The following is an 11,382-nucleotide window of genomic DNA, read 5'->3' as shown; positions in this document are numbered from 1 at the left end:
ACAATTCAATAAAAATAATTCAAAAAATAAATAAGAAACACACTTTTCGAAGAGTGAGGCGAAGGATAGCACTTGTTAGAGAAAAAATCCTTTTAAAGTATTTTAACCATGAGCATATTTATATACTTGTCAGCAGATGCAAAACCTTATTCTGTGTAAATGTCCACATGTATTATTTCAATAAGGACGCTTCATCAGTCAATTGTATTCCGGACATCCAAACGGACAGGATACTAAATACCTTTACTGGAGGTATTTTATTAGAGTCAGAGGAGTTTCTTTTATATTTAAAAGATTGCAGAAATGAATGCAGCTTGACTGAGACAGGTCTAGAAACACTTGTTTTCCTCCAATTTAAAATCAAAGTTAAGGTCAGCTATAGTTAAACATAATAACCTTTGAATGAGAAATATATTGGCCCATATAAGCATGAGAAGTGCTTATTTGCAATGCTGTACCTTTAAAAAGGAGTATGTGCCTTTTTTGTGTGTGAAACATGCTCTCTCGTAGTCACCGGAATGTCAGCAGCGCGTCAGCCGACCAGCTGACTAAACAGGTCGAGTGCTTCCTGACGCGACCTCGGTGCTGCAGACCGCGCCCCCGGAGGAATGTGGGTGATTACAACACTCTGATACAAGCTCACCCGGACTGAGCGTGGCACCCAAAACTTCTCATATCCCACAAAGCGACGTGCTGGTGAGTTTATTAATCCAGTCTTGTTCGTGAAAGGGCACGATTAATTAATATAAATATGCGCCGGGACGGAAGCTTGGATTCAGGCAACGGTCTTCATTGTTGCTTGGCCACGCCCCCCCAGCAGTATTTTTTTAATGGGGAATACCTGACACAAACAAAACATTTGGGTTAGAATCTGAAAAATCACAGGTGAAAGGAAACGGGAACGCCTCTTTATATTTTCTTCAGTTTGGCGTTATTCATCACGCGCCTCTCCTCCGGACCCAGCAGGGGTCCGACTGAGGAGGGTAGGGCGTCGCACTGAGTCACTGAGGAGCACTGGTAGGTGCTTAGCACATAACTGTTGAACCCATATGCAGCAGACTTACCTTAGTTGTTCTGGGGTGTGTGCATCATGTCTTACGGCCGTTGCCTTCCCCATGAAATATTAAGCACAGCAATATGGTCAAGTGTTGGCAATAAAAGGCCATAGGATTTTATTGTTACAGATATGGTTATGGGAACCATAACACAATAACCCCATAAATCATACTTTTGGGCACCGTGTCCAGAGGTTACTCCCTCTGGCCCGTGCCGCCTTTCTTGTCCCACGACTTGTTGTGGCCACCGTACGGTGTCCTGAGTTTCTTTCCGTTATTCTTCTCACCTTTTTCTGTGGTGGGAGGGTTTTTGAGGCAAAGAAAAAGAATGGGAAGACACTGAGTTAACAGTGAACTTCCCAGGTACTGTTTGGGTCCCTGTGCAGGGACGACAAAACAGTTTGTGTTTAGGAGCTTCTCCCAGCTCATTATAGGCCCCAAGAGGCCCTTATTCTTTGTACTGTATGGGGGGCTGTGCGCCAAATCCCCCCCGACGGCCAGCCTGTGGCTGACTAACCTGCCTACGCATCCAGGGTCTCCCGGGTGCACTGCACCCATCTATCATCCTGGAAGGGTGAGGTATTTATTACCTCACCCTTCCTGCCTTTCATGTGCCAGACCCTGCTGACTGTCTCTCTTATCTGAGAGACAGAGAGGGGCACTGACCTTGGAGGAAGGCTGTGCCCCTCTCTCGCCTGCTGCCATGTAACAACAGTTACATGGCCTCGCCTTGGGCGGCCCAGCGGCATTACCCATAACTGTTGAACCCATATGCAGCAGACTTACCTTAGTTGTTCTGGGATGTGTGCATCATGTCTTACGGCCCTTGCCTTCCCCATGAAATATTACACTCAACAATATGGTCAAGTGTTGGCAATAAAAGGCTGTAGGATTTTATTGTTACAGATATGGTTATGGGAACATAAACAATAACCGCATATCATAATAAATCATACTTTTGGGCACCGTGTCCAGAGGTTACTCCCTCTGGCCCGTGCCACCACAACCTGGATGGGTTACCGGCTGTCCAGGTTTCCCCCGAAAAGTTGTTGCTTGTTCCCTCCTAGCTGCATAGACTGTTCCCCTTGGTTTGGCTAGTCCCTTGATCGGGCCTGCCTCAACCCCTTCAGGAATTTGGTTTTGTAGTTATGTGTGAGCAGGCATCTTGTGCTGGCCTTAGACTTTGCATATGTATGGCTGCTCTAAGTTTGCTTCCTTTCCTGTGCCGCAATCCAAACCCTGCTTGTTTGGGAAAATTTGGATTCCCACCTTATGCTGGTTTTAGCGCATGGTCCGGAGGAGCCCTGAAGCTTTCTGGGCATGGCCTTTCTGGGCCTGGCCTTTGTAGCGTTGGTTTGTCTATTAAAAATGTTTGAGAGTTCTAGCATTTGCAAACATGGGTGGGCTAGCCCTGTGTGTAGTTGCTCAAAATATGGACCCTGGAACCTGATTCCAATGACCCCGGCACCTTTATCTTATATGGGTGGGTGACTTCCCCCTGTGCCCCAAGGTTCGGTAACCATTGTGGAATTTCCTGGGCCTTCTAAGGGACGGTCCCCCTTGTGATACTCTTGTTTGGTAAAACATATTGTTTTCTACCTGCCTTTAGGTCCTGAGCTTTCTGGTTCCCTGGCCCTGGCTGTTGGCCATTTGTTTTGTTGAACCGGTTTCACGATTCCGCGCTACTTATAGCACTCTGGCCCCCGCACTCGGCCGTTGGCCCGTTGTGCTGTGTGGTTTTATTCCGCACTGCTTTTACTTATGTTGCGACCACATTTAGGTTTGGTGCTTAATAAGCCCCCGGGCCCCGGCCTTCTGGTGTATTTCGCTGCTGCATGAGCTGTGTTGCCCTAGACTCTGGTCTTTCCTTGCGTTTTAAAACATATACTTTATTATCATTTTTATTTTCCAGTACTTCTTTTGATTCATTCTCTATTCCGTTCTGTAATGCATGAATTGCATGTTTTTATTTATTTATTTATTTATTTGCCATTGTCACGGTGCTACGTCCTCTTAAGCAAAACGCTTATATATACCCACCATGTGTGGTGTTCATTTATCAACCCTGGAGAAAATTGACAGGCTGGGCTAAGCCCTGCTAGGGTTTGCACTTGCGTTAGCTGGCTCGGGCCTGGTGTCAGAATGAGCACTTTGGTTGCTTCGTTATCTGACTAGGTGTACTGTTATTGGAGGTGTTGACTATGCTTTGGCAACATATCCTCTATCTGGTACCTTAGCTGGCCTGCGGCAAGCTTGGGCTTTAATTCTGGCCCTGATTGCGTTTGTTTGGACTGTTATCCATTGGTTGTCATCTCTTCTCCCGCCTCGGCCACCTCGAACCGCTGGAAGCTGATCATCCTCTCGAGTACACCTGCATGTCGCGGGTGGTCCTGATGGCTGGAACACTTCTCGTTTGTGGGTGCCATAGTCTCTGTGTTTGTTAAACTTCGCTAGCACTTTCGTTATGTGTACTATTGTCGCCCCTGAACTATGGCACTGGTTTATTTGCCCATTGGGAGAGGCGAAAGCTGAAATTCCGCCCGGGCGGGTTTTGAAACTGTGTGCCTGAGTGGGCCCGATGTTAAGGAGAGGGCTCAGCTAATTGCGCTAACAGGCCCGGCTCTGTCTTTCTGTGAGGGTTCGACATGTGCGGGGATATGTCTTTGAACATATGGCGGCAATTGAGCTGTGTTTGTTATGCCTAGGCTTGAGCCCTGGCACCAACCTCTAATGCGGGTTGTAAGCTGCAAAACGCTCTGTTTGCTGTGCAGACCTACCGTTTTGAGTGTATGACCTGTCTTCCCTCTTTGTTCCAGTTTCTATTTGGAACCCTGATCGTGGGGTATGCAGAGACCTTGTCTCCTGGTGTCCTATGAGGGTTCTCTCTTACTTACCCTGCTGTGGTGACTTTGGTGTCATCGCCCTCTCTTCACCCGGCTCCTTACAGCTAGCCCTTGAATGTCCTGTATGCTTCACTACCTCAGTAGTGTTGTTGCAACTAGGTCCCCTGGGCACCGGTTTCCTATATTGCTCATTGTTTCGAACCCCGTGCAGGGTTCTGTGTTTATTCTGCGTACACAGAATTATTTGGCATGCTCCGTTCTGGATAGCTGCTTGAAGTTGAAAATCGGTTTCAATGGGTTATTCCTTTCATTCGCTTGAGTGTTGGCTCTGCCAGGCTTCAAACTGTATCAGTAGGCTTTGTCCGGGTGAACAAAATTTGTGTGTTTGCGCTGGATTCTGTGCAGGTGGTTTCCCATCAATTTGGCAGTTCGAAAGACTGTCATGTCTGTGATGCTTTTAGCTTGTTGCGGGCTGACCATGCTCTACCCCTTGTCTGTGGTTGGGCTGTTCAACCCTTGCTATGCCATGTGTTCCGCTAGTCGGGGAACTGGGTTCATGGCTGGTTCCACCATTTGTAGTGTATGTGCACGAAAACTTGATCCATTTGTGACTGTTCTTGTTCAGATGCTCATTGTTTTGAAACCCGCTCAGGATTCTGTGTTTTTTCTGCATCCAGAAATATTTGGCAAACTCCGTTTGGGTGTGTAACAAACAATAGGGGAGCCCCTGTGTGCAAGTGTGAGTGGGGGCAAAGTATGAATCCCTGATTCATACACACTCACTGTCAGGCGGCAGATCAGGATACGGGACTGAAGTGCTCGTTGGAAATGAGGTTAGGTGTGCTTGCTCATTATAGCACCCTTGGTGACTACTGACTCCATCTTTATTTACTGAAGACGGACGTGTTTTCCTTTCCACTTAACTCTTCGGACAAGTTCTACCCGGAGCATTTCACTACTAAGCATTTTCAGAAGCGTGACCCAGGTGCGCTCTACCTTTTTCTTTCTACTTGGCTGCATTGGTACACAGCGTACGAAGTTCAATAGGTTTGGAAAAGTAGCCTTCTACGGACTGCACTCCGTTCTTTAATCTATACTGGGGTGATACTATCAACTCACCTCCATCCTGCCCTGAGGAAGGCTCTGACTACTGATGCCTGTTTGGCATGCCGAAACGTGATTTATATATATGTTGTTCCCTTTAGGAAGAAACTTTTGATTCTTTCCCACACATTATATGTTGTTCCCTTTAGGAACAAACTTTTGATTTTTTCCCACACGTTTGCAGATTAAATATACAAACTCAGCTAAAATAATATTCTTTTTACATACCTACCAGGGTAATTTTTTATACACCCTGGTAGGCCTTATGTTGCAGGAACTATGGGTAGCCTGTAATAATTGTTTTATCTTGATGTGATTAATATGTTATCCCTTCTTTTGCACTTGATATATTTGTGATGAATGTTCTGTTTTTCTCTATTTTTTCAATTGCTCTATTCTACTTATTTTTTGCTTTAGAAATTGTGTAAAATCTCAAAAAAAACTATGCTTTCAACAATAGATTTATGGTTAGCACTTCTCAGACTGCTCTCTTGGTGTATCCCCAGTGATTTGCCTCGCAAACACTAGCCTTTAAATTACTATGGAGATTTAATTTGAATGTCGGACAGAATCTAGGACTGTCTCGAGTGTGAGTACCCCTTTGTCGATTTTTGTAAACTCCGTTTGGGTAGCTGCTTGTAGTAATATTTGGCAAGCTCCTTATTGGATAGCTGCTAGTTGTTGAAACTCCCTTTCAACGGGTTCTCCTTTTCCTGGCCTTTGCTTCTGGCTGTTGCAGCTACGCATTTGCTTGTATGTTTGCTCTGCCAGGCTTCAAACTGCCATAGTCGGTTCTGTCCGGGTGTGCAAAATTGCTTATCACGGACCACGGGGGGCCCAGGCATTCACACCACCCTAGACTCTCTGGCGCCCAGGATGTGTATTGGGACCAGACATCCCAGTCCCCATCCTGGAGGCACACACAAAACCTGTAGAAGCCCGCGAAAGCATCTGTGTTTCGCGGGAAAGTACATGCCCAAATAAGGAAGGCCCGGGCCGGCTCGACCTGGGGGAGTTGAAGGGGGAAAGACGGTCAGTGGACAGGACAAAGAGCCTCGTGGTCTGGCCATTTTGGGAGCCAGGCCACCATTCTGGGCCAAGCGCGAGAAACGCGCTTAAAACGCCAAAACGAGCTCAAAAACACAAGAAACGATCGCTGCCACCAATCCCGTCCGTGATTCACTTGCACCGTTCATTTACAATCCAAAGAGAGTATCTAGGGCCTGTAGAAGACTAGAGACCCAAGAGAGCAGTAACTTAGCTTACAGTGCCCTCTTGTGCCGTGTTGTGCGAAAGCTGCAACATGATAAAGAAACTATGGAAAACAGCGTTTCTCGGTACTGACTGTCTTAAGGGCATGTCAGTTTCCCCGTAAGAATGGAGCGAAAGCCCAGAGGAGTGCGGCAGAAGGCTGCACTTCTCTGGCAAAGTCTAGATCATGGTGAAAACAACAGCAAAAAGTTTAAGGGTTGCCACATGGAAGGAAAATTACCCACAATTAAGAAATATTTCCTAACACTCGCCCCTCCCAGACTATGGACAGGGGGAACTAATCCACCCCTGGATGAGTCTCGTGTTCAGATCGGTTAAACATTCTGGACAACCCATCAGCATTGCTATGTTGGACACCTGGCCTATGCTCAATAGTGAAGTCGAAGCCTTGTAGACTTATGGACCACCTAAGCAACTTTGGATTCTCTCCCTTCATGTTCATTAGCCACTTTAAGGGCTTATGGTCAGTTTGCACAGTGGAGTGGGTCCCATAGAGGTAGGGCCTCAGCTTCCGTAGGGCCCACACAAGAGAGAAACATTCTTTCTCCACTGTGGACCATCTGAGCTCTCTGTCCTTAAGCTGCCGACTAATAAAACCAATGGGGTGTTCCTTACCCTTCTCATCTACTTGCGATAGCACAGCTCCTATCCCAGTGTCAGAGGTGTCCATCTGCACAATAAAAGGTCTTTGATAATCAGGGGCCCTGAGGACAGGGCACTGGCACAAGGAGTCTTTTAAGCCATTGAAGGCCTTCTCACACTCGTCGGTCCAAGTTACCTTCTTGGGTTTCTTTGGAGTGGTGAGTGCAGTCAGAGGGGCAGCTATGGTGCCATAATCTGCCATGAAGTTGCGGTAATACCCCGTGAGTCCTAAGAAGGCTCTCACTTGGGTCTGTGTAGTGGGGGTAGGCCAGTCTTGTACTGCTTGTACTTTACTGGGAAGAGGCTGTATCCTCCCTCCACCTACTTCATGTCCAAGGTAAACCAATGAGCCTTGTCCAATCTGGCATTTACTAGCCTTTATGGTCAAGTATGCTTTCTGAAGAGCCTGGAGCACAATCCCGAGGTGTTTCACATGGTCTTCCCAGGTGGCACTGAAAACTGCTATATCGTCCAGATATGCAAGACAGAATTCGTCCAACCCATTCAACACATGATTCACAAGCCTCTGGAAAGTGGCAGGGGCATTTTTCAACCCGAACGGCATTACCCTGAATTGGTAAAGGCCGTCTGGAGTAGAAAACGCGGTCTTCTCCTTGGCATGTCCTGTTAAAGCTATTTGCCAATAGCCAGCAGTGAGGTCAAACGTGCTGAGGTACTTGGAGGCACCCAAAGTATCCACCAGCTCATCTGTTCGAGGTAAGGGGTGTGCATCTGTCTTGGTGACAGCATTCAGAGCCCTGTAATCCATGCAGAACCTTAATTCAGAAGTGCCTGCTTTTGGAACCAAAACCACAGGGCTGGACCAAGGATTACTAGAGGGTTCAATCACCCCAAGGTCTAACATCTTGTTGACCTCGGTCTTAATGTAAGACCGCACTTTGTCTGACATCCTGTATCCCCTACTTTTGGTAGGTACACTGTCTCCTGTGTCTATGTTATGTTTGCACCAAGGTGTCAAACCAGGCGACTGTGAAAACAGGGGGGAAAACTGCCTAAGCAAACTTTTCACCTCAGCCTGCTGATTGGAAGTCAGGTGAGGGGCCACTCGGACACCCTCCAAGGAGCTATCTGAAGGACCACTTTGGAACAGGTCGCGGAGAGGTTCAGACTCCTCTTCCTCAACATCTGAAGCCAGTAGCAGTGCTGCGATTTCGACTCTTGGGACGAAAGCCTTCAGCCTATTTACGTGGAACACTTTTGGAGCCTGTCCAGGCTTTCCAAGGTCCACTAAATAGTTGACCTCACCCAGGGGCTCCACCACTGTGTAAGGGCCTGACCATTTGCCCTGTAAAGCTCGAGGCCTTATGGGATTCATGATCAGGACTTGCTGACCAGGTGTAAAGTTGATGAGGGAAGCTTTCTGGTCGTACCAATGTTTCACCAGCACTTGTCCTGCCTTCAATTTATCACTAGCCAAGCCCATCATAAGTACCATCCGTTTTCTGAGCCCCAGCACATAATCTAATACGTTGGTAGTAACAGGGGGAGTGGGCATCTCCCATCCCTCTTTGACTATGGCTAAGGGTCCCGTACAGGATGGCCGAACAGAAGTTCGAAGGGGCTGAAGCCAACACCCTCCCGTGGTACCTCTCCGTAGGCAAACAGTAAGCATAGTAAAAGAAGATCCCATTTTCTTCTCTGAGGTTCTTCCAGAGCCTCAATCATGCTCTTTAACGTTCTGTTGAAACGTTCCACCAGACCATTGGTCTGTGGGTGGTATGCAGAAGAGAACTTGTAGGTGACCCCACATTCTTTCCACATAGCCTGGATATACTTTGACATAAAGTTGCTGCCTCTGTCAGACATGAGTTCTTTAGGGAAGCCAACCCTAGTAAAGATGCCAAGTAACGCTTTTGCAACTGACTTGGCAGTTACAGTTTTCAATGGGATGGCCTCAGGATATCTGGTAGCATAGTCGACTAGCACCAAGATAAACCTATTGCCTGAGGATGTCTGCGGGTCAAGGGGACCAACGATGTCGATCCCTACCCTTTCGAATGGTATTCCCACTACAGGGAGTGGTACCACTTGAGCTTGGATTGTTGAGACACTCTTACCAGATAACTGGCAGGAGGCACAACTCCTGCAGTGACTTTCTACTTGCACCCCCATCTTGGGCCAGTAGAAGTGCATGGATAACCTTTGCTTGGTCCTCTTAATACCAAGGTGACCAGCAAGGGGTACTTCATGCGCCAACTGCAGGAGGAAGGGTCTTACAGCAAGGGGAACCACCAACCTCCTATGGTCTCCTTCCGTAGACTCTGTGGGCTCACTATATAGGAGTCCACCTTCCCAATAAATATGATGCATCCCAGGAGGTTCACCCTCAAGCTGGGAGCAGGCCTGTCTCCTTAGGCCTTCCAGAGATGGGCACTCATGTTGGCCTTTAATGAATTCTTCCCTGTCAGGACCACCTTCTACTAACAAGTCTTTTAGTTCCGGATGGTCGTTGGGGTCAAATACTTCAGGCATCGCCACCTCCTCGTCAGGCCCGGGCGATTGACCAACTTCCTCCACCGCAGTGGTAGGCGAGTTCGGGGGAATGCTCTCTTTCCCTCGTCTTGACTTGCTTACTCCTTTCGCCTTGGGTTTCCCCTTCGGCTGGGGCGGCGTATTGGTCTTGGCCAATGCTGCCCTTGTTTGAGACCGTGTGCAGGGTCTGTCGGCAGTGTCTCCTACGAGCCCTAAAGCCCAGAGATCATTGCCTAACAAGACCTTTCCTGGGACGTTTCTCTGAATGCTCACTGGAATCCTGACTGCTGTACCATTTAAAGTAAGATTTACAGGTATTACTGGGAACATGCGAGGTGGACCGTCAGCCAACTTAGTGGGCATCAGAGTAGCTCTGGCAACTTCCTCTGAGTCTACCAAGGTAGAATCCACTACAGTTCGACTGCACCCACTATCCCTAAGAGCTGGAGTATCCACTCCATTGATCAGCACATTGTCTTTAAAGTAGTGCTTGGAAGCTTGGCCAGTTCCAACTGGTGATCCCTGTCTTTCTGTTTTTCGGCCTGTTCGATTCTTGGTTTGGTTATGTTGAACTCAAGCTCCTTCTGCCTAAACCGCAGCTCTTGCTTCTTGAATTCAAGCATGGCCTCCCCATCGACACTGGCAGAGGAAACATTAGACATCTCATCCTCCCTTACCTCGTGGTCGCGGTGGATCAGTGCAGCGGCAGAACCGTCGGTTCTACCAGTGAGAGCAGCCCCACCTCCTTCCGCACTGTCCTCAGAAGTTATAGCGTCAAGCTGCGCTTCTTGCCACGCCACGATTCTTTGGGTCATATCCAATTTGGTGCCTTGAGAGGAGACACCTCTCTCTGCACACATCTTTTTCAATGTATCGGATTTAGAAGCATTTAAAGTTAACAAGGTATTTGTTTCCATACTGTTAGATAGGACTATGGCCTTTTAAAAGTTATACTACGACAATTCACTACGTGTCCTTGTAGGAATAACTTGAAATGCCTTCGCTCGTGCGTAACACTGGATACCTTCAGTCGTATCCCACCGCTGTACACCAATTTGTTAAGACGGATTTCTGAACTCTGTCCTGGAGGGGCAGAGGTTCAGAAGGCCAGCCTAGTTTCTTGGAACAGGGTAACCTCTGGACAAGCCAGACCAATCAGGATAGCGATCGCGGCGGTCAAGACTAGGTCTCAAGAGGGGTGAGGGTGACTGAAAGCCCGCAATGAGCACACGAAGCAAGGACACTTACAAATTACTCCAAGCAGGTGTTATATTAAAAATATATACACATTTATTACAAGGCCTTTGTAACATTGAATGTAGCGAGAAATCACAATAAAACTCAAGTAAACCAACACATACCAAACCAATACAATATATATACAAATACAAACGAGTCTAACGAGTTAGACGCACGAAATGTGTAGTCCACCTAGATGGGGAGGAAAACAGGCAGTGCGAATAATGATTAGACCCAGTCCGCCTTCAGAGGCACCTAACTAAAAGGAGGTCCAAGCCCTATGAAGAGTGGAGCCTTGTGCTCAAAAGTACCTGCACACGCTGGTGCCAATGGGCAAAAAGGGGAGTCTCTTCGAGGGAATCAGGTAGTTTAGTTCGGTGAACAAATGAAGATGAACAGAGCTCCGCGACTCAAGGGCAGCCTCCACTGGGGGCAGAAGCCGAGCACGAGTACGGAAAGGCGTGCTGTTAGGCACAGCGGGGAAAAGCTATGGGCTCCTGCCGGAGGGCGACCAGTTCCTAGCGATGCTACTCACCGGTCCCCGATGCAAGCAGACCCAGGCTTCTCTGCGTCAGTTTCAGTGCTGGCAGGTTCAGATAGGAGCAGGGAACGTCTCATCGTCGTGTAGATTCCGCAGCATCAGAAGTTGAGTTGAGGGCGTCCCAAACGCAGTGAACCCGCACAGTTTGTTACCACAGCAGGGCAATGGAGCGGCCGTGTGTATTTCAGCCAAA

At 47.9% G+C, this 11,382-nt stretch overlaps 1 long non-coding RNA gene across 1 annotated transcript in view; it reads left to right on the top strand.

Moving 5' to 3' along the window:
- The first annotated feature begins 618 nt into the window (after positions 1-618).
- Positions 619-11,382, top strand: part of LOC138510619 (uncharacterized) — a 188,663-nt gene continuing 177,899 nt past the window's right edge. The window contains exon 1 of the long non-coding RNA XR_011280425.1: positions 619-696. This is a non-coding gene — a long non-coding RNA (uncharacterized lncRNA). The remainder of the gene's footprint in view (positions 697-11,382) is intronic.

This window comes from Ambystoma mexicanum, chromosome 6p (genome assembly GCF_040938575.1).
Source record: "Ambystoma mexicanum isolate Mex_15411 chromosome 6p, UKY_AmexF1_1, whole genome shotgun sequence".
In the NCBI taxonomy this organism is placed as follows: Eukaryota; Metazoa; Chordata; class Amphibia; order Caudata; family Ambystomatidae; genus Ambystoma; species Ambystoma mexicanum.
Note: the sequence above shows the minus strand (reverse complement) of the source record. Positions and strands in the feature narration are given on the sequence as shown.